The following is a 23,465-nucleotide window of genomic DNA, read 5'->3' on the forward strand; positions in this document are numbered from 1 at the left end:
TAATATTAATTGATAACCCATTTATTTGAATTTTATTTAAGGCAGCGCTAGAACCAATCAATGTAAAGCAGCATTTACAGGGGTTAATTACAAGACCATTACGTTTACACCATTTATAAATAGCATGAAGGTCACGGTTCAGGAGACCAATTGCTGGTTTTGAATTTTTGGGGTCTACTGGCATCATCAGCTGCGTGTCATCTGCGTAACAATGAGGTACACTGTGTCGTACATTTAGGGGTAGGTCGGCGGTGAAGATGGAATATAGAAAAGGGCCTAGAATACTTCCTTGCGCAACCCCTGAGGTTATCGCAAGGGGAGTCGATGTAGCTCCTGAGGGAAGCGTCACCGATTGCACTCGCCCAGTAAGGTAAGACCGGAACCATTTTATTGTTCCCGGCGAAAAACCGTAGCAACTCATTTTCGAAAGGAGTAGCTGATGAGATACAAGATTAAACGCCTTGGACAAGTCAAGCAACACCAAGACTGCAGCCTTACTTTCGTTTAGCGTTTGTAAAATGCCGTCTGTTACTTTCATGAGCGCCGTTGCAGTGCTGTGGGAAGGTCGGAAACCAGACTGTACTGCAGGCAATATTTGATTTTTGGTAACAAAACTTTCTATCTGCTTACCAAGTTTTCTTATTTGTGTGACAATCAAAAACAGACTCGCAACTGAATCTTCCTACTGGATTCATAACTGCAGAGAATTCATACTCTAAAAGATTTCGACATACGGTATATCTATAAAGGTGAGAGATGAGGGATTTTTTTTTTTTTTTACTATTTTAGGCGATCTGCGAGCAAGTAAATTAATACGGCATTTCTGAGGGCCCACAGGTTAAGTTGCCAGGGCCCATTTGATAGAGCCAGTACGCCCTGTTCATTATCACAGACATTGTCTTATATGTTCCTAGGAACCTAATCGACCACCTTCCACATGAAAATAAATAAATAAAACAGTCGTGAAGTTACTTCACCGATTCGTGAATTTCACTAACTCTGTTGATACGTATTCGAAGTTCACAGATCGGGTGTTTCTATTTAGTGCTCACCTCAGTGAATTTCGAGTTCCAATTTTGCCATTGTTGACCTACATTTTGTCTATTTCGTATTTTAAAAAAACAACCGACACTATAGTCTGTTTTTTTCAACACACATGTGTGTTGAATTTCCGAAATTATATAAAATTTCAGGAGCGCAGAGAAAACATTGAGGGGCCCCTACACCTCGGGGCCCGCCCGCATTCCGGGGGCGGCTGCTACGCCACTGCTCCAAGGGGTCCCGGGTTCGACTCCCGGTGGAGGCACATAGCTGTTCGGATTCCACTTTAAACTGTAGGTCCCGATTAGACTTAATGTGCATAAAGTGACTTAAAACACCAAATCAATCAATCAATACCCCCTGACCGTGAGACGAGCGTTAGGGGAAAGTGGCCTGAGTTTTGATTGAGCGTAGATGTGAATCAAGCCTTATTGTTTCACCAACTGGCGGCTATGAAGGCTTTGTTGAAGGCACATGTTTACTGTTTCTTGCAAAGAAAGGGTGATATCAGCAAAAAATGGACAGACCAAGATTTGAATCCTAGTTTAGTGAAGTGATTCATAAATTGAAACGAAACAGAGTAATGGTAGCAGACAATGCACACCATTGTACAAGGGTCGTTCAAGGTTGACCAGGATTTTCGTACGTAAAAAATCGATGAATCGCCAGATCATGATGAAACGTGCAGGTGACGTAATGTATTCATTTGCGAGTAACTAGCGCCCGGCATGACGTATTTCGCGCATGCGCAGCAGTTGCAGTGAACATGGCGGCAAGCAGTGTGTCTGTGGCTGTGGAGCAGCGGTGTGTAATCAAATTTCTCGTGAAGGAGAAAGTGAAACCAGCTGAGATTTTCAGACGATTGCAAGCACAGTATGGTGAACAAACGATGTCGCGGACAAGAGTGTACGAATGGTGTGAGCAGTTTCGCGAAGGATGGGAGCTGGTGACAAATGAAGCGCATGGACACATTCGCCAGACTGCAGTCACACCAGTGAATATCGCACGTGTTGAGCAAATGATTCTTGAGAACTGGCGAGTAACAGTGCGGGATATTGCTGCCGAGGTGAATATCAGTGTCGGGAGTGTTGAGACAATCATTCACGACCACTTATGCTTCCGCAAAATCTGTGCAAGGTGGGTTCCCCGCCAGCTGACATTCGATCAGAAGGTGATGAATTGTTGCAATCCATCATCATGTGTGATGAAACATGGTTGCACAATTTAACCCCGGAGACCAAAAGACGCAGCATTGAGTGGCTGCATAAAGGATCCCCGCCCCCCAAGAAAAGCAAAACGCAGCCGTCCGCTGGAAAGATCATGGCAAGTGTCTTCTGGGACATGAAGGGCGTTATCCATGTGGATTTTCTGGACAAAGGGAGCACGATTAATGCCCAGTATTACTCCACATTGTTGAGTGGTGCTGTACGAAAGTCCATTCGCAAGAAAAGACCTGGGATGTTGTCTGGAAATGTCATTCTTCTCCATTACAATGCCCGCCCTCACACGGCCAATGTGACAACAACAACTCTGGCCGACATGCGCTGGGAAGTTCTGCCCCATCCCCCCTACAGTTCGGATTTAGCCCCCAGTGATTATCATTTGTTTGCACCCCTTAAAGACCATCTGGGAGGGAAGAAATTCACGACAGACGAAGCACTGCGGAGCGATGTCCTTCAGTGGCTACGACAACAACCAAGTTCTTTCTACGCCAAAGGAAATTGGGAGTTGCCAGAACGATGGCAATGGTGCCTCGGCGTGCACGGAGAATACTTTGAAAAACTGACATAGTTTGGTGTTTCTTCTGCTACCTATTTCCTCTGTAGAAATAAAAGTCCCGGTCAACCTTGAACGACTCTTGCATGTATCACCAATAAGAAATCATGCTTTTTTTGGTAGTATAACTTGAAGTGCGTGTGTCTTATAGTAACGGATGTATTGCGAACGAAGGAATCAAGTTTCATTTTTTTTTTTTTCTAAACCAAAAACAATTAATTTGTCATTGAATTCAAGAGACCTATCGTTGATTACTTTTACATTATTCTTATTTCTTTTTTGCGTGCTCGAAAATACACACATGCTCTCATATTTCGAAGATATTTCGCGATTTATGCTAAGTCATGACACATTTATTAAATTATCTATGCGCAGAAAGTACTTTAAAAAACGTACGTTTCAGGAGACAAAAAGAAACAAAAATACATTCCGCTTGACATGCATGCGGGTTTTGATGTGTTGTGAGGTTGGCAACACTGCGAATTTTTCAGAATATACGATGTAAGCAAATCTGCGGTTGAGGCAAGAATGAAGACTGGAAGGGAAGATTTCAGTTCTCGCGCGGATTAATGCATAAAATCTGCTGCAAAGTTACAAGTAGCTTCACGCGCGGATTAGTATTAAAATTAATTAATTGTTTTCGCATTTGTTGTGTACTAATCGATGCTGGCAAGGATTGAATAGGGAACACAGAACTCTCATGGATAGCTCTGAAGGACAGTCCAAAATAACATCTAGGCACCATGGACGTCCGCAGGATTTTTTCCAGGGAGGGGCAAGGAAGGTATATTTTTCCAGGGGGGGGGGCAAACAAGTCACATTTTCCCCCAAAAGAGTGTAGTACCCTAAAAAAAACATTGCTTAAATTTGAATTTTTGGTGTTAATGCAATAATTAACACATATTGTTTTGGCTAAAATGAAATTATATGTGTGAAATACATAATTTTTGGTTGACTTTCATTTTCCAGGGGGGGCCACGGCCCCCCCTTCCGGACGCCCATGCTAGGCACATTACTATGCATAAAATATTAATCAGGAACTGTATATTCGTTAACTGGATCTAACTTTCTTTTTATTCTATAAATATTCAATTCGTTATCTATTTGATATTAATGTTCTTGCCAGAGCAGTTTTTTCATATAAATTTTTGGCGACCTTAGCTACACGTAAGCTAGCTAATGAATACGTACTCCTATTCTTATACAATCATTTTACCTATTCATTTAATAATAATTAATTTACATATTTTAATTAATATTGTATTACATAAATATTATTTAGTTTAATATAATTATATTTATGTAAACATTTAGTTATTATTATTATTAATAATATTTCTGAGACACTTATTTCGGACCCTCTCCCCAGGTGCCAGACAGATTTAGCTAGACCACATTTTCAGGGAAACCGGAATATCTATTATCAATTCAACTTCAGTTTGTTTCTGTCGCGAAAATTGTCTATTACATTTTGACAGGTTGTGGCCCATTCTGGCCCCTCCTTGGCGGTGCCCTTGCTGGAAGAATGGACACGTTTATGCTATACAAATAAATGAATTATGCACTAAAAAGTAAATTAATGCAGTAAAATTGTAGTTAACGCGACAAAAATTTAAAATAAATCAATTTGTACCTCGATAAATCAACTTTTGGCCATATTTCTCGAAGGGGTGCAGCGAAGGCCTGCCAAGTGGCTTTTCGTTGTGATGTGCTGGCAGCGTATCGTGCTGCATTGCCATTGTTTTCGCTTTCGAAACCTGAGCCCGTTACTTGTTTTCAAGCAGCTCCCCAATTACCTCACGATGACGGTTAAACACCGAAATCATCTACGCTCCCACCGGAAATCAAACCTGGTACCACTCGCACTAAAGACGAGAGCGTTAATCACTTGGCCATGCAGGGTCCCATGACTACTATACCAGAGAGCAGACTGTATACTCTGTTCCCGGTACCTGTGGAACAAGGCCGCGCACAGCGGCAGAGAAGGGAGACAAATCGGTGGGCAGAGCGAAGTCGGAGGCGCGAAGCCGTCCACGCTGCTGACTTTCCCCGGTAACATAGTATATGGGTGACGGATTTCTTCAAATTTACAGGAGAAAGTACTTACGGAAATCATTTTCTGTAGCGTTGTGAAAGTTCGTGAATGTAGTTTTGATCCATTTTAATGCGAATAAATGTTGTTTTCTGCGAAAATCTCTGTCCGACACGCTGTTTCTGCTGCCGCCATTTGCTTTCTGCACGAGAGCACAATGTTCCCCGTAGTTGGTGTTTCAAACTCGCCGTGTTTTCACTAGAACATGACGTGTCGAGTATTTTTCATTTTCTTTTATTTTTTTTAACTATGCTTGCCTAACCTAACCTAACCTTACGGAAAATGGTTTTTGGGGCTAACGTGAATGGTTTTTGGGGCTAACGTAAATGGTTTTTGGGGCTAACGTAAATGGTTTTTGGGGCTAACGTAAATGGTTTTTGGGGCTAACGTAAATGGTTTTTGGGGCTAACGTAAATGGTTTGCGAGGCTAACGTAAATGGTTTGCGAGGCTAACGTCAATGGTTTGCGAGGTATTAGCATAATTTCAAATCCGTGCACGAAAGTAGCTAGGTATTTTCCGGTGAACGAGTTTGCAACACTGCATAAATCGACAAAGCACTCGCACAACGCGCCCTGAACCAGTACGCTATCGCCCGCCATAATATGTTACAGAATCGAAATTACAAGTAACAGTAAGTACTCGTAAATGTAAGAAATAGACATTATCTTAAATAGAAATGCATTATTTCACTTTAGGAAATGTTCCGCATTCGAAAATAGTACGTTAGCAATGTAAAAAAGTGCGAAATTTATGATTTTTAGGTGTCACCCCCATACTATAATAGTACCCTTTCCCCTTCTCCACGCAATTCAGTTTTCTGTCACGTGTTCATTGGTGGACCCGTCTCGCGTCACTACTTGCACAGAGACTTGTTTTCGTTCGCTTGCTCCAGAGATACCCGAGACAGAGTATAAACAGTTATTCAGGATTTCCCACTGTGAACTATCCCAATCCTCTTTGAAAATAAATCTTAATTTACGACGATGATTGACAGAACTGCGGTTTTTTTTTCCAATTGTGTTCCTAAACATGCATTTGTAGGTAAGACATGATAAAATATGCAATATACTCAAAATAAAGTTAGCTGTAATTTAACCTACTTACCTAGATCAGCAAAAGTGGGCGTGCCTATCGTGACAATTGACGAGTTGCTTGTGATTCGAACTCTGAAGATTGTGCTTCGTTAACCTCCATTCCACTGGAAGAAACTGAAGTCTCGTTCGAAAATGAAAAGTGGAATTTTGATGCAGTCGTTTTTTTTTCTTTCATTGACTTTTATTCCTACAAAAATAAAAAAGGCAATACTGCATGTTTACGCTACACGGTCACGATCATGAACCTTTAATCTATTTCTCACTTTTGTTTTGATACGCAAGTCAACCTGATCTGCATTGTTTCTTCAAACAGCACAACACGTGCTTACGAATTACGATATCGGGTGCAGTCGCATTGTAATCTTCACTGCAGTGAAGACCGTTACAGAAACCGCGTCACGAGATAACACACAAATTCACAATACTCCATCCAGTTTGAACTTGTTTTCCATTCCTTATGTTCTTCTCGTCATGTCAGCACAAGAAACACTCAAAATATATCAAATATGCACCACCTACACTTGTTCAAACCTGCAAGCTCTTCACAGTCACTTGACTCACTTACACTTCCTGTCCAAAGATTGCAGCAGTGTTGCCAACAAATAATATAACTTACACCTAAGTGTAAGCAACCAAGTGTGCGCGCAAATTTACACAAACACCGGAAACAAGCTGGATAACAAAATGATATTGTCATAAGGCTCAGATGTAGTACCAATGTTCTGACACACTGATATGCAATATGAATGAAACTAATGTTTCATTACTTTCACACAAGTATCAGATTTAGTGACTTCCGCGAGGGTCAGTAACTCTGACCTTGCTTCCTGCAAAACAAAACTGAAGACTGCGGATTGGCCTTGACAAGGAAGGAGGGGAGTGAAAAAGGGGGAATAAGACGCGCGCCTTTCGCTTGATGAAGCACTTGGAAAAGCACACCAAGATAAATTGGCGCAGAGTTGCGTAATAATGTAGCGGGTAAAACGCGTTCGTTATCTTTTTCCGTACAGAAATAAAACCCAGAGCTCTCTACAATTTGTTTATTACTGGAGTTTTTAGGACACAGGATCTCTAAAATATCACCGATTTTATGAAACCCCATGAATTAAGCGAACATTTTTGGTGCTCAGGTGGCGCGACCACCTATATCACATAGATTCTGCTTTGTGATTTCATCGTGTCTGGCGCACGATTGTGCGTACTTGAAGGGAAAGAAAGCCTGGGACACAATATTTTAACGTACCAACGTATAATAACTAGGGGATAAGCGTGGGCGTAGTTTGGTAGGAGCTAGGGGCCCTAAGCTCCCCCAAAACTTGACATTAGGACCCCCAAACGCACAAACAATTAAACTTTCATGTGTTACTCTTGTGGTGTGGCAGTCACACCAGGAAAATTTCAAATTATGTCCTGATGTAGAATACAATGCACAAAGAAAATATAGACCCCAGAATGTATTTATTGTCAGGTGTGCTTATAAGGGCTTCTTGCAGGCCAGGGCAATGGAGCCAGGCATTCTGCTGACCCACGTCCCATCCAGCGATTTGCGAAAGTTTAGTTCGTCCAGGCGTCTGCGGACGGACAATCAAAGCGAAATGCGCTGGTGCGCCATCGTGTTGAAACCAGACGGTGTCGGCGATTCCTTTTGCCGTCAACGGTGGAACAACCACTCGTTGATCATTCTCAGATAACTGAGCTGGTAAACACAGCCATCGAACAAATAAGGACCAAACCATAACATGAGGCAGATGGTGCTCGATTTCCTTAGAAAAGACTAAGGATTTTCTTTCGTTCAGAAAGGACCTTCCGATTGCATTAGCTGCAATAGATGGCACACTCTTCAGTGAACATGACGTTGTTCTTGTCGCTTGCACTCTGAAATCGTTGCAGCAGTACTTGGCATGCACTATTGGGTCTTGTGAAAGAAGAGGTGCAGAAACGCCGATACTCCGTCAACGAGCAACTGAAAGACGCTGTCCCTGCCATGTTTCAAAATGTAACCCGTGGTATACTGTTGCGGATAAACAAACTGACATGGAGTTGCACAAGGTTATGCTACGAACATGGGAGGAACCCACACGGACGTCTTGGATTCATTGGAATAAGCTGTGTACATAACCACATAATTCAAATTCATTGTAAATGGACTTTCCGCCCACCCTGTACATTGGACAGGAGTCTTCGCGAATTTCTTTCCTTTTTAAAATATAAACAGACCGCAGCTCGCCCAAATGGGGGAAAGGGTTTGCCCACTTTCTGTGGCGCAACAGCCCGTGAGGACCAGGGCCTACGTACCCACTGCCGGCCTCACTCCCACCTGCCGAAGTGAGAGATCGTCCAGCCAGTTACGGGGTGACGTGTGGTCAGCACAACGAACCCCTAGTTGTTGTTGGTGTTCTATGACCGGCTTACGCTACTCATTCGTAGCTCCCCAATTTCCTCACGATGGTGATTGGCCATACACAGGTCGAAATCTCAGGAGGAAAGTTGTTACGCTTCCCTCAGGGGACTAGAACCTGCGCGCGTTCCGTAGTCGGAGCCCAAAGCAAGACGCCTAGACTGCACGGCCACGGAGCAGGACTTGCCCACTTTATACCGTTATGTTAATCAGGGAAAATATAAAAGAAGAGTATGGAAGAATAAAGAATTATCATAAAAAGAGAACGAGAATTCGTGTAAAGATCCTATGTAGGAAGAAACCTTTGGCAGAACAATACAATCCATAGGATACGATTTGTTTTTATTTAGATTTGTTTAGCGTCGCTTTTCTTCCACTTTTGGCTAATCACGACAATGAGGATGAGTGATGATTTCCTGATGATGAAGGAACAATCTCAATGAACATCCATGCCCAGGCATCATGTTCGAACCTGGATACCTGGAGCAATAGCGCAGTGCTAACCACTGCACCACGAAGGTTAGTACATTTTTTTTTTCAGCTCAATTTTAATACGGTCCAGGAATAATTTTTTCGGCTCAATTTTAATACGGTCCAGGAACATTTTTTTCGGCTCAATTTTAATATGGTCCAGGAACATTTTTTTTCGGCTCAATTTTAATACGGTCCAGGAACCTTTTTTTTCGGCTCAATTTTAATACGGTCCAGGAACCTTTTTTCGGCTCAATTTTAATACGGTCCAGGAACATTTTCTTCGGCTCAATTTTAATACGGTCCAGGAACCTTTTTTCGGCTCAATTTTAATACGGTCCAGAAAATATTTTTCGGCTCAATTTTAATACGGTCCAGAAAATATTTTTCGGCTCAATTTTAATACGGTCCAGAAAATATTTTTCGGCTCAATTTTAATACGGTCCAGAAAATATTTTTCGGCTCAATTTTAATACGGTCCAGAAAATATTTTTCGGCTCAATTTTAATACGGTCCAGAAAATATTTTTCGGCTCAATTTTAATACGGTCCAGAAAATATTTTTCGGCTCAATTTTAATACGGTCCAGAAACATTTTTTTCGGCTCAATTTTAATACTGTCCAGAAACATTTTTTTCGGCTCAATTTTAATACGGTCCAGAAACATTTTTTTCGGCTCAATTTTAATACGGTCCAGGAACCTTTTTCTTAATGAATTTAATATGTTCCAGGAAACCTTCTTTCCGGATGGATTTAAATACGATACGGGAACGTTTTATCCGGATCAGTTTAAACAGGATCCAAGTTCCGTATTGAAATGAAACAATACGCAGGTTGGACTGAATTGAATTTTTTTGCGAGGAAAAAGGTTTCGGTCTTGTTATGGAACCCAATAGAACCCATTAGAATGTATATGTTCCTGGACATTTAACAACGCTGCCTTAAACAGTAGTTCCAGTCCCAATTAGCCTATCTGTGGACTTAAGTGGACTTAAACAAAACTCAAACGTAAAGGGGAGTTTATGTAGGTATGTACTATTAAAGAGTATTAACAATTTACTTCACACTGAAAGGGGCCCACCCAGCATCGTATCAATGGGTACCTGGGGGTAAAGACGGCCGGGCGTGATGCTGACCACATCACCGCATGTCTCTTCATGACTTGTGTACACGTGTACAAGGGTACCTTTACCTTAGTGCAATTAGAAAATATATATTAAACCTGAACGCTTCGTTGTCATTTCTGACGAAACTGAACCGGAAACTTCCAGATTTTCACAAACCGGAACTTTGGGGGGGGGGTAAACACACATCGTGTTACATTTAATGAACAAAGCCGTGCTATTTATTTCCAAGAACTAGTTTTGAAAGGAGGAATTTCTGGGAATTTTGTACGGAAAATCTTACGTTCTGAATAATACCTTGAGAAAGTGCGAAGACAAAGATGTTTGCTATAAGTTTTCGACATGGGAGTACCACTGGTGTCCGCAGGATTTTCTTTTCGGGAGGGGTTGGAATTGTGCAGGTGCTAGTGCATAGCTGCTTTCAGTGGCGCCAACTTATATGGGCCCCGAGCTCACCCAATAATTTGTAGTATTATGCTTACTATTTTCCTATTATTATTATTATATTTCTTATTGTTATATGGTTGCTTATTGATATCAGTAAATAACATTTAAAATACTAGTAAGAATACATTGTTAGTGTGCATTAATATCATGATACAAGGAAGGAAGAATTTATGAAAGATGTTTTAAACTTACAAGAACCCAATGTTTTTCAAATGTTGGCTCCCCTGGCTGCTTTCACAGCAAGATATTCCGTACATTTAGAACTTTCCACTCTAGAACCTTGTCTGTAAGATATAAAACTACGCGCTTGCCCCTTAAAGGAACAACGACATTTCAGAAAGCGTCCATCCTACCTCTTCGGAGTAAAGTTTGTATCGGTATATTTTGTGCTTTTAAGCTGATTCTCAGCAACATACACAATATACACAACCATACATTTTTGAATCCTTGTCCCGAGGTTCAAAACTTGCAGTACCTGAAGTTCTGTGGATGCTAGTTTAGGCAATAGACACGTACCTCTTCAAATTACAACTTAACGCCCATTTCCTTTTAGATATATATAGGTTTATTCATATTATATTTACAGAAGTTAATTCTTGGCCGTTATTCGCAAAATTACATTCCGGTGTACCCTGTCCCCCCCTTCCCGAAGAGAGTGTGTAGATTCGCGTAGCCACTGGCTCCACGAGTAAAAAAAAAATATAACCCTCAGTACCAAAAAAGGTGGCTGAAGGTATGTGTGTTGTGTACCCGGTTTCCCACATGAAATAAACTATTGGAATAATGTGAAAAGAGCAAGTGTGTGTATTAAAAGAAAAAGTTAACATCCCCGCCGTCGGTTCACATAATAAGGAAAGAAAGCTTGCCCAGCCGCTCCCCTCAGAGAAAAAGATACCTCTTACATTGATGAACGCTGTACCCCGCCAAACATCTGAGGCCGACTGCTCCCTTCCCTTCCTTTTATAGGCCCCGCTAATGACCTAAACCGTTACTGGAAACTTACCGCTCCCCAACGGCCAAGAACTCAAACGTACAAGAATACATACATACACAATTTATAACATAAAAAAGGATCCAGTAATGATCGCATAATTACAAGTTAATCCCCCTACTTTTGAATCTGCTGAATGATTAGTACTAGTTTTGGTTCAGAACAGAAAAAAGCCTCGTTATCAAAAATCAAATTTCAATTTGTATGTCAAGTCTGATCAAGATGTCAAATCGATTTAAAAAAATTAGGAGGAGTAATGTCAGTCTATATTTACCATGCTTTCATTAACTTTAGATTAACTTTCCATTAAATATATGAAAAATATATATAATTTAAAATTGCTTCAAAAAAGTCATTGAGGGTAGAATACTAAGTCCATAACTGGCATAAAAGGAATATTACAATAGAGAAGGCATTTTTAAAATAAAGTAAAAATATGAAATTCAAACGAGTTCAACTATACATTAATGATACCACCTAAACATAAAGGCTACAGTACAGCATCTTATTGTATTTTAGGGTTGATAAGGCTTTTTTGAATTGTCAGTCCACGTAGTATTTAATAACTTTAATAATAATGCTAATAAAACTAAATACTTACATTAACACTGCAGTGGTCGCGTGGAAAAAACTCCCATCATTGATCGCGTGCATTGGATCAATATTGTAATCCATAGAATACTATCGTTTTATAGCGAGAATGCCCTTTTTCAAGTATTCTGCTTCACTTAACAAAATATCATATGTTATTTCACTCAACACATTAGAGGACGGAAGAAATTCTAAATCTAGTGCATTACATCTGGATGTGATGAAACCAAACAAAAATACATATAATAGAATCTTACTTTTGTTTTTTCTCAAAAAAAATTTAAAATAGTTTTTTGGTGGTGTGGAGACATGCACTTCATATATTTACAACGCATTTTAGAAAAGTACTTATATATGTGTAGAACATGGGTGCCCAACCCCCCAAGGCCGAGGACTCATCCCCCCCAAAGTCGTTCATCAAAATCCCCAAAATAATTGTTCAACATACCCCCCCCCCAAACACACACACGCAGAAAAATAGTTTGGACAAATACGCATTAATTGATTTGTGTTTGAATGTAGATAATTTTATTTCACTTTTTAACAAATAAATTTTCGAAATATGCAAGCTTTAGACAACAAAAGCTGACTGTATTTTAGAATTATCCAGTCAGTCCAAGTACCGGAAAGGAACACATATAAGCGAAACAAATCGAGCCTGAAATCATCCAACACTAAAACTGAAGTCCGCATGTCGGAAGTTCTGAGCCGACACAGAACTACCATATAGAAAACACAGACATTGTTTACCAATGGCCGAGATGCCAACAATCGAAAGGCGCATGATATTCGAAACCTTTCATTGCAGTTGAAATTTGTTGAAATTAAAAGACTAATGAATGAAAGAAAAAGCACAGCTCACTTTCGTATTTGCTAACGTAAAACGTACAAAACTGCTCAGGCTCCCTGCCATTGTTAGTGTACTTAACATAAACATAACTGAAAATAAATAAGTCAATCAAACGAAACAACCCCCCACTTTTGTGTAAAGCTAAAGCTAAACTATAAAATTTTGTCCCCCCCCCCAAATATTCCCATGATGCAGGTGCGTCATGAATATCCCCTGTGGGCACTAGGGTGGATCCAAAAACCGTTTTTTTTCGAAATCGGTCTGCGGCTAGTGCTTAAAGTTTGTGGTTGGTGGTCCTTATAACCCATAAAAAATTCCAACTTGATCGAATAATATCTTCAGGCTGCGCTTTTTAGTCAAAATTTTAAAATTTTTTATGAAAAAATGTCAAATATTTGCAATTTTTCCTGATGGTTTCTCGATGATTCTGGAGTGATTTAATGGCAAAAAATTACATATATTGCTTGTATGTTGCTTAATATTAACGATTTAGTGTGTTTGAATGAGGGAAAATGGTTTCTTAGTTCACCAAAATTCGTCAAAAAACGCCAAATATACAAAAATGTTACGGATGTTGGGTAGGCAATAACCCGCTTAAATTTACCAAAAACGATAAGGTAATAGGAAAGGAAGTAAACTGCAGCTCTTAGTTTATCGACTAATCGACTATCCAGCACTCACTACGATGAGGTGGCTGCAATCGAGTGCCGCCCGCCCACCCACCCAGGTAGACTGGTCTCTTTAGGTTTTAAAGTCCGCTTTGGTATCAAACTTTGATAATATTTTTCTGTCCTCCAATCGAGCTCTAATATAGCCATCTCGGGAGTCATAACCATACAGCATACATACAGCTTATGTCTTAAGAGCAGGTGATGGATTTGACGTTGCTACATACAGCAATTGATGCAACAGTTACATCTTTGACGCACCGTTCCTCTGCCTGGCCATGGCACGGCAGGTCAAAAAAAAAGTTTGCAGTTTTCCTAGGGAATAGTCTCTTCCTGCTCCGATCTCTTCTAAGTCTTCATTCGTAAGTAAGTGTGCTACTGGAGGCGATGTTATTTCTTATTTTCCCCAGTGCACTAAATCTGTGTAATCTTTGGCATTAAAGTTAATCACTGGGGGAGAAAATTTTCTAATGGTGTTGTTTGGTTGGCTTTGGCTTTTTCTTGTTTCCAGGATCTTCTTCACCGCGTTTTGACGCACATTTGGACGACTGTCTGCCAACATACCAACAAGTATGTTTTCTGGATGCCCCTAGAAAGCATGATCTTGAAGACGTTCATAGAGAAAAGTCTTTGGTAAGACTCCATTTTCTGCAATGTTAGCCACAGGTATTTTGACGCGTCCTTGAGAGTTCCATTGCATTTGATGTAAAACCACATGGGAGCGTAAACTTTAACGACAAATTCTGTCAATGTCTAAAGAGCAGGTGATGGATTTGACGTTGCTACATACAGTCGAAGGATGCGCCCTGCAAGAGTCAGCCATCGAGCATGGTGAATGAGCCCAGGAAGACACATCGCAAGATCATTTGGACACACACCACTGTTTGCAGCCTGGAACATTATGTAGAGGTAAGCCTGGTCTGTGCTGAGTACATCAACGTCAATATCAGGAAGAACTGCTTCAATTTTTTTCGAACTGGACGATGGGCCGGTCTTGGCAGGTAGACAAGCTCTTTACTACGTCGCCATGAAATCCCTTCGGGCCGGATGTCTTGCAGTCAATTTTCTCAAAAATGTGTCTTAGGGGCAGTTCATTAGAATGCAATTGACACACAATCCAGTTGAGAGGACGCTGAATATCTTCTTCTAAACGCCAGATGATGCCGGTGTGCTTCCCCGCGTTCTTCCTCTCTCCGTCGGATACTATGCACGACAATTCCGTCAAATCTAAGCCTTCTTCGCAGAGAAAGTTCCAAATAGCGGCAGTTGCTCCTTCTGCGTCGGCTGTTTTGGGCGTAACATGGGTAAGGTAGAATGAACCAGGTTCCTCGATGAGAGAAATGTGCTCTTCTTGACAAGTCCGTTGGTACGTTTTTCCAGTCTCTTCACATGTCTCTTTCAACAAAGTAGAATCTTTCCTTCCATCAAAGTACTTGTTTTTCGTATGTGTTTTCGACAAAATTTTCTTGTTCTGGGGACATTGTTGTTCTTGTAGTGTTTGTCGCGTTCGTGAGTGCTGTCGCCTGACATTGTTTCTGTCTATAACAATGTTAAATTTCTCCTTTTGAGGTAGTGTTTTATCTATATCACTCAGAAGACTTGACGCCAAATGTGCAGCTACTCTGTCTGACACACCACGCCTCTCACATGCACGCGAAAACGAACTGAGATTGACCCTGGTCTGACTACTTGTTCCTGAGACAAACTTTTTCTTTTGCGGAATTAATTCTCCATCTTCATCATCGCCAGGTAAGTCTTCCTTGTCTTCGACATTTTCAGCTTCGTCCACTTGCCGCACTTCTGAAAATGAAAAAAAATCACACGGGCGATGGGAGCATTAGGGTGACGGAAGAAGAGTCCTACAGGTGCAGGATATAAGCAACGCACGTTCTGGCGTCATTAAAGTATTTGCATCTACCTTTTCATGGTGAGTGTTGGATAGTCGATTAGTCGATAAACTAAGAGCTGCAGTTTACTTCCTTTCCTATTACCTTATCGTTTTTGGTAAATTTAAGTCGGTGGGGTCGAGTAATTATAGCGGGTTATTGCCTACCCAACATCCGTAACATTTCTGTATATTTGGCGTTTTTTGACGAATTTTGGCGAACTAAGAAACCATTTTCCCTCATTCAAACACACTAAATCGTTAATATTAAGCAACATACAAGCAATATATGTAATTTTTTGCCATTAAATCACTCCAGAATCATCGAGAAACCATCAGGAAAAATTGCAAATATTTGACATTTTTTCATAAAAATTTAAAATTTTGACTAAAAAGCGCAGCCTGAAGATATTATTCGATCAAGTTGGAATTTTTTATGGGTTATAAGGACCACCAACCACAAACTAAGCACTAGCCGCGGACCGATTTCGAAAAAAACGGTTTTTCGATCCACCCTAGTGGGCACCCCTGGTGTAGAAATACTAAGTATCCTAAAACACTCCCTTCAATGGTCGCGTGGATCACTTATTGTGCTCCACTGAAATATGAGCTCTAATAACAAGTCAACAATGGATAACTTTCTAATAAAGGCTGCACGAACATAGTCCCTGGCTAGACTGGGAGCCAAGGTCAAGAGAGTTGCCATACAGCAGCACGTGAAAATATACACGTGGATAGCGATTCACGTGACCACTGCATCGTTAAGCAATACAAAAAAAAATATCTTATTTTTCTGTCTTTGAAACTGATATACAAAGACCACAATTGTCGCCTTTAAAGTTCGCCGCCACTTGCGAGAAAGAGAAACAAGTCAAGTAATGACGATAAAATGCTGACGCGCATCATGTTCTCCCCTTCACATCATACAGGGTCCTCCGTTCAGCCTTAGGCGCCTTGACGGCGGCACGATTAACGGCCGCCCAGACGCCAACTCCCGTCAAATCCTGTGCGATATCTCCGCTATGAAAGCCGCTAGCTTCGAAATGATTTCAAGTTCCCAGAATTATAGTTACAATTACATTCAAAGTAAGCACGTCAATTGTCACAGGGGATGTCGATTATGTCAAACCGGAAACATTTGACCGTATTAAGCTCACTGTAGTGATGGCCAATGACATTACATAAATAAAAATAAAAATAAATGAAAGTACGTAGAAGATATATATACGCATTGTAACAAAGTATACGCTAATGAGTAAGGTTAACCAAAGGGTATGCGACGTATACTATAGCATGTATACCTTCGACGTTCCGGTTTCTGAATAACTTTTAAAACGAAGGTTAAAAACTGTAGTTGCAAAATATTTTATAATTATCCCGCCCCTACATAGAAAGCATCTTACGCTGTGTGTGTGAAAGAGGGGTGAGCGAAAAAGATGACGCGCACAGATCTACACACACAAGGAGGATACAATAAATAGGAATGTATGTATGAGCAAGGACGTATTTAGGGAGTGGGGTCCGGACCCCATACCGGAAGATTTACAACGTACTAAACTACTTTCCAATAAACCAATAAAACCAATTTCCTTCGGAGATGCCAGGAATGTGTTTCAGCAGAGGGACATCATTTTCAACACCTTCTGTAGTCAAGGGTAGTACACAATATGAAAACTAATTATAATAGCAGACTCTACTGACTGTCGCGGACCCGTTCACCGGGAAATACAAGCGGCCGCTTGCCGCCGAGTCTCGTAGCGAATGTCAGGGAATGCTCTATAATTTATGGTTATTTATTTCCTCTGAACTTGGAAGGCAAGGTTTATTATGTTGGGACCGTACTGTTTTGAAAGACAATACCAAAGAAGATTTTAGCACAATAGGTGTTCTGCGTAAAATAATCAGAAATTTAATTTTCGTTAACTGAATCTAATATTCTTTATATTATTATTTAAATAAATATTAAATTTTTTTATCTATTTTGACATTAATTTCCTTGTTTTTAAACAAATTTTGTCCATCTTAAGTACATGCAACCTAGATAATAAATATGTGCTGTTACATCTATATTCTCATATGTATTAATGTAATAATAATAATAATGCAATTTTAATAAATTTACATGTTTAGTTAATATTTAATTTAAATATCATTAAATTATTTTAATTTAAACATTATTATTATTATTATTTTTGAGACACTTGGTTCGGACTCCCCCTCCCCGAAATATATTTCTAAATACGTGCCTGTGTATGAGGTCGACTTACTACTGTTGTTTTCACAAAGGAACTTCACCTCCAACCAGAACAGTTTTAGTGCGGTGGATTTTTAGGAAAAAATTGTTCGTGCGGGGGAAATTCTCTCCCACGATTTCGCACACTGAATGATTCATTCCAGGTTTGTTACAATCCACATGACATGAACGGGGCACGATTTAACACGCATAGGCAGTGCAGCGCTCCGACATTTTTATGAATATTTTATTAATTTTATGCAGTATAGTTGTTAATTAATGTATACTTAATGGAAGCTTGCTAAATAACAAAAAATGAATGAAAGTTTGCTAACAATCACACTCCTCACTAAACGTCTGGAATATTGTTATATTACGCACAACAAGTTTTCAATATTATTATGTTTGGCAATATGTGATAGGCACGCTGGCATATGTCGGTGAAAAGACGAGAACGTCCACAAATACCGTGTGTTGTTGCATTCCAAGGCCTTGTCTATTACCTATTGTCTAATATAACAATATCCCAAACTTTTTGTGAGGAGTGTATAATGTTTACTTCATACTTTTCTCAACATTACCCGCAGAAAGAATTTGTCCATTTTTACAATTATACCTTCGCACATAATGTGTAACGTCATAGCATAATCGGGCGGCAGGACGTTAAGGAACATATTTCTTTTCCTGGATATTTTATTAGTATTGAAACATTTGTTTGTCTACTGTTTTGTATAATATTTCCATAATCTGTGTGTGTTCATCTTTCTAATAATAAAAAAAATAGGCCAGTTAATTCCAAAAACAATCAGTGGCCCGCGCCGAATAATTAGAAATACTAGGCCACAGGGTCAGATGACCCCATGTGCCCTCTCACCCTTTGCATGCTACTTTCTTAAACACACATCCACTCACGTAACAATAATATAGTTTGGAAACTCGACGCTCTCATGCAAAGTGAGGAAAACTAATTGCATTATGTACTGCAAGTGGAGAAATTCCCATCACATTTTAAGTTCTTACAAATGACTAGGTGTGCGCGTGGTCCCGAAAATTTCTGTAACAGGACCAGAGAAAAGAAATCCTATCTGGATCCAGATTTCTGGATATTTGTTTCGCGTTTTGATCGAGTGATAATGAAAGTAAATGCTACAGTTTCAGTAAGAGAAAATATTCTCAGTACTGATTTATAATAACATTACTATATTATTTCTAAGGAGTCTGTCGGTTATTTTTAACAAAATAACAAATATGAGATAGGAGAATACTTCTGTTTCACGCAAAAGCGTAGGCTTCGAATTTAGGCAAGAGGGCGCCAAAAGTCTATTCTCGCCCTTGTAAAAAAATTCTTCCAATTGCAAGAATTCTTGCAAAATTAATGCAAAATTCTCTACCCTTGTTCGGCTTGCAAGTAATAGTTTGTAGGGTTTGGCTTGTATTTACCAAGCACCAATGCACGAACTGAAATAGTTCTTCAATAGAATAACATTTGGAAAACCCAACAAGTCTGTTAAAATCGCGATTGCATCCCAAAAGAGGATATTATACATATAAAGTTCGCTTGTCTTGTCGCTATGGTGCCTATCGATTTGTTCCCAACACGAAAATAAATTCACGAAATATTGGACCAATAAACGTAGCAGTAGCGTACGCAGGATTTCATCAAGGGGGGGTGTTATTTCTAAAACTTTTTCCAAATTCACATTACCATTGTTTTATTATACTTTAATTAAATAATAATAATCACAGTTAATTAATAATACTTATAATTAATTAATTAGCTGAATTAATAATAATAATACTACAAATACCACTACTACTACTATTAAGTAGTAGAGATCTACATAAATATAGTATTTATGAAAACAATAGAACGAAATTACTTTCTAGTCATTCGATTTTTATCCAATCCTGGGAGCATTTGTTTGTTTCTTTGTTACGAAATAATTGTCTGGTCAACGAGGTTAGACATTTCAAGGGTGAAGAAGATCCTTAAATACAAGAAAATATATTAAAATAAATTGAAAAAATCAAAGTATGGAACTCATCCAAGGAGCTGCGGTGATCTGGTCGGTAGAGCGTCTGACAAGTGACAATCACGCGGGAGATCCGGATTAGATTCCCGAAATTGGTTGGAATATTTCCGGCTTTTTCCCCGCATAAATGTTCCCGGTAATTCACATCTGGATTATCTCGCTGTTCTTACCAACAAAACATTTTACAATAGTTAAGCTTATTGTCGTTTTAATAATTGTCTAGTCAACAAGGTGAGACATTTTAAAGAGAGACATTCAAACGAGCTGTGGTAAACAATATAATGGGAAGGTCAATTGCTGACTGTATTCTTGTCCGCCTAGCCTTTGTCTATACATTAGCCTCTTACAACGTACCAATAACTTTATTTAGTTAATTCTCATTGTTCACACAAAAAAAAATTAATGTTCGTTGAACACTGGCGTACGTAGAGGGATGACCGATGGTGTTCCAGCCCCTACCAAAATTTTGAGAAAATCAGAATTTTCAAATAAAAATCCGTTAAGAACTTTAAAAAATCAAAATTTGTAAATGCGAAACCTCTTTTAAAGTGAATCCCGATTACCATTTTTGTCTTTGAATACAATTTTAATAGACTGAAAAGCTCCAAAAATACGAAATATTTTATTATGCATCCTGCCCTCCAAATCGAAGCCATTTGCTATCCACATTTACTATTCCAGCCCCTCCCGAAAAAAAAAAATCCTGCGTACGCCAGTGTGTTGAACATTGTTGCAACTGAGATACAAAACAACTTTTTTCTCTTTTAAATCATAGTTACCCTAACCTAACCTCATAAACTCGTAGTTATTTTCAAGGCATCACTCTGAAAGACGCGTGTGTTTGGAATGCTGAGCTTTTCTCCATGCTGCATTGAAATAATAATTCAAATTATTATTATATTAGTAGTAGTAGTAGTAGTAGTAGAAGTAGTAATAGTAATATTATTGTCCCAGATCTTTGACTGTGAAAAATTGGCCATTTAATTTTTTGCACAGCATTTTTCATAATAATTCACAAGCTCAAGGGGGGGGGGGGTTAAACCCCGTAACCCCCCCTTGCGTACGCCACTGAAACGTAGTACGACCACATGCAACGTGACAGGATAAAATTTTTGGCGAAACAGCCACATCATATCAACACAAGCATCAGTAACAAAGGGATCCTAGAAGGCGAATTTATAAAATACCGAGACTAGACTAACTAAAAAATAACAAATACTCGTACATAAATCAGCAAGTCGCATAAGATAAGACAATACATATTGCAACGGCTTAATGGAACAAGTCAAGCAGCGTGTTCGGTGTACAGTATTCGGATGAGTGATCGTTGCAATACCAAGTTCTATATATGTCGTACAACAAATAAATTGATTATACCACTTAGGACAAGGGCAGAAGAAATTGAAAGGCAAATATATGTAATAGAATAGAAATGAACGGGTCTAGCTACTTAGCCTAATTCTAGTGTAATATAACTCCTACAGTATAATACAATATTAAATGCCCTATTAGCACGACAGTAGTGCGAAACAAAGGACAGGGGAAAAAGACAAATTACAAAACTAGAAACTAAGGGGAAAAAATGCAAAACCGCCATGATTACTCCTCTCCTGTTCTGTCCATGTAAGAGAGAGTTTTGTATCAAAGTGACATTTGTTTATTTGTTTTTAAGTCCACTTTATGCACAGAAAAGCTAATCAGGACTGGGCCTACAGTTTAAATTGTACGATCCGAACCAGTATGTGCCTCCACCGGCTATCGACCCCGAGAGTCCTTGATTACAAGGCGATGACGGTAACACTACGCCACCAGGAGGAACCTTGAAGTGACATTTGTTTAATTATTTATAACCATAAATGATAAGAACCAATAATATCCACTGAAATTCCCCACATCCTAAGCGGAAAAATTAATTAAATTTAAAAACAAAACTGCCCAACAAGTATATCCTACCTATGATCAAAAGTTATTGCGTTGTAAATATTAAAATACACGTACCTGGCAGTCTGGAAAACAGTTTCTTTGCTAGGAACCGGTTAATACTTATAATGTACGTATAATCAACTTCCGAAGAAACTTTGGAATTTTTCCCGTAACACTGCAACAGTTGCACAAACACACAAATATTTACACTTTGTAAAGAACTATCGAGATGCTCATCAGCCCAAATGCAACAAAAGCAGTTGTTTCACAAGACTGCTATTCTTGGCCACAGAGTTACAACTGAACGTCAACTTCAATTGTTGCAAACACTTTCCCTGTTAACCGATTTATCCCCGCCACTCAATTGGATTTTATAAGGATACGCACGCTAATTTCAACTCCTAATATATACAGAACATAAAATGTAAAAGTGCAAGAATCAGGCTTTATTTACAAAATAGTGTCGTATATCTCATGAATTCATTGACACAGGAACTGAAAACTGAAATCCTATAAGGAACACTGGCCAAAGTTGACAGTCTTTTGTTTGACAGGGTCAGAACAAGAAATGAAAAAAATTGTCATAAGAATGAGCACATAACAATTTATTACTGAACTGTAACATATATTTCGAAAACACCCTCATAACGCACGCATTCACAAAAACAAATCTAATATGCCAGTTTATTTATGTAATCTAATGAAAAGGGAAATCAAGCAATGTTATGTCCGGAAAGAACTAGGACCGTCTATTCTACAGAGTCAAAACATTTAAATTATTGTTAATTAAAAGTTTACTACATAAAACTAGCCATGTTCGAAGTAGATTAAATTAGGCCTATTGTTCCTTATACGTAGTCCTAAGGCAATACGTGTCAAAAGAAATATAACTATACAATGTTTCAAGATTCCCATACCCAAGTAACACGACAGCCATGTTAATAGATATAGAAGAGAGAAAAGTAAGAATTGCAACCAAGACATGGATAAGGCCACAACACGAACTAGAAGGCAGGGCAACAAAGTTGTCGGAACTTCGAAAATAACTTAACCTGCCATGATAAGTCTTGATAACGCATCATGATTATTCTCTCTTGTTTTATTTGTAATAGACATGTTGCAAATCCTGAAAATACCAAGTATTCAGCTAATGTTTCTTCAACTCTGTGCACAGATTTTTTAAAAAAAAGCAGGAGAGTAAAACTGCACATTATACAATGTGGTAAATTTATGCAAGAGTTTAGAGTACGTCATTATTTCTCTGTGGCTTCTTTATTTTCATAAATGGCAAATGTATTAGTAGGTAAATTGTTCGTGGCAGTTTTAGTTTATTTCTTCGCGTGATTTTTTTTTTCCGGGGGAAGGTCTTATAATATTAGCCTTTCGAGCAGATATCTTACTTCGTTGGTTATTTTAATTTAATTCTCGAACTTCACATTCTGTAAAACTAATCCAATCAAGGTCCAAGGTTCGATACCTGGTGGAGGCACATTGCACATCCTACTTTAAACTATATGCCCAGTCCCGAGCATCAAGGGGCGTAAGAAAACTTGCTTACTTGTATTACATTTGCTGTAGAGTGTAGACACTACTGAAATTTCATGTAATGTATATATATATATCTTGGGTTCACATCTGTGGGTGGGACCGTTCACTTGTATGTTTCATCAATGCCTCGAGCAGAAAAGCAGAGTAAAAAACAAATATCATAGTACGTTAGAAGAGTAAAATTTCAATGCCAGTAAAAATGATGAAATATTTCCGCTTGTATCTAGTAACATCGGTTGATTAATGATAAAATTCCGTGCTTGCCTCAGTACTTGGTTTATTTGCACAAGCAACTCAATG

General features: G+C 39.1%; 1 protein-coding gene across 1 annotated transcript in view; it reads right to left on the reverse strand.

Moving 5' to 3' along the window:
- The window catches only part of LOC146002241 (DNA topoisomerase 2-binding protein 1-like), a 217,447-nt gene that overhangs the window by 135,063 nt on the left and 58,919 nt on the right, over window positions 1–23,465 (reverse strand). The gene's annotated exons all lie outside the window — the stretch shown is intronic.

Source organism: Lepisma saccharinum, chromosome 18, assembly GCF_977018435.1.
Source record: "Lepisma saccharinum chromosome 18, izLepSacc3.1, whole genome shotgun sequence".
NCBI lineage: Eukaryota > Metazoa > Arthropoda > Insecta > Zygentoma > Lepismatidae > Lepisma > Lepisma saccharinum.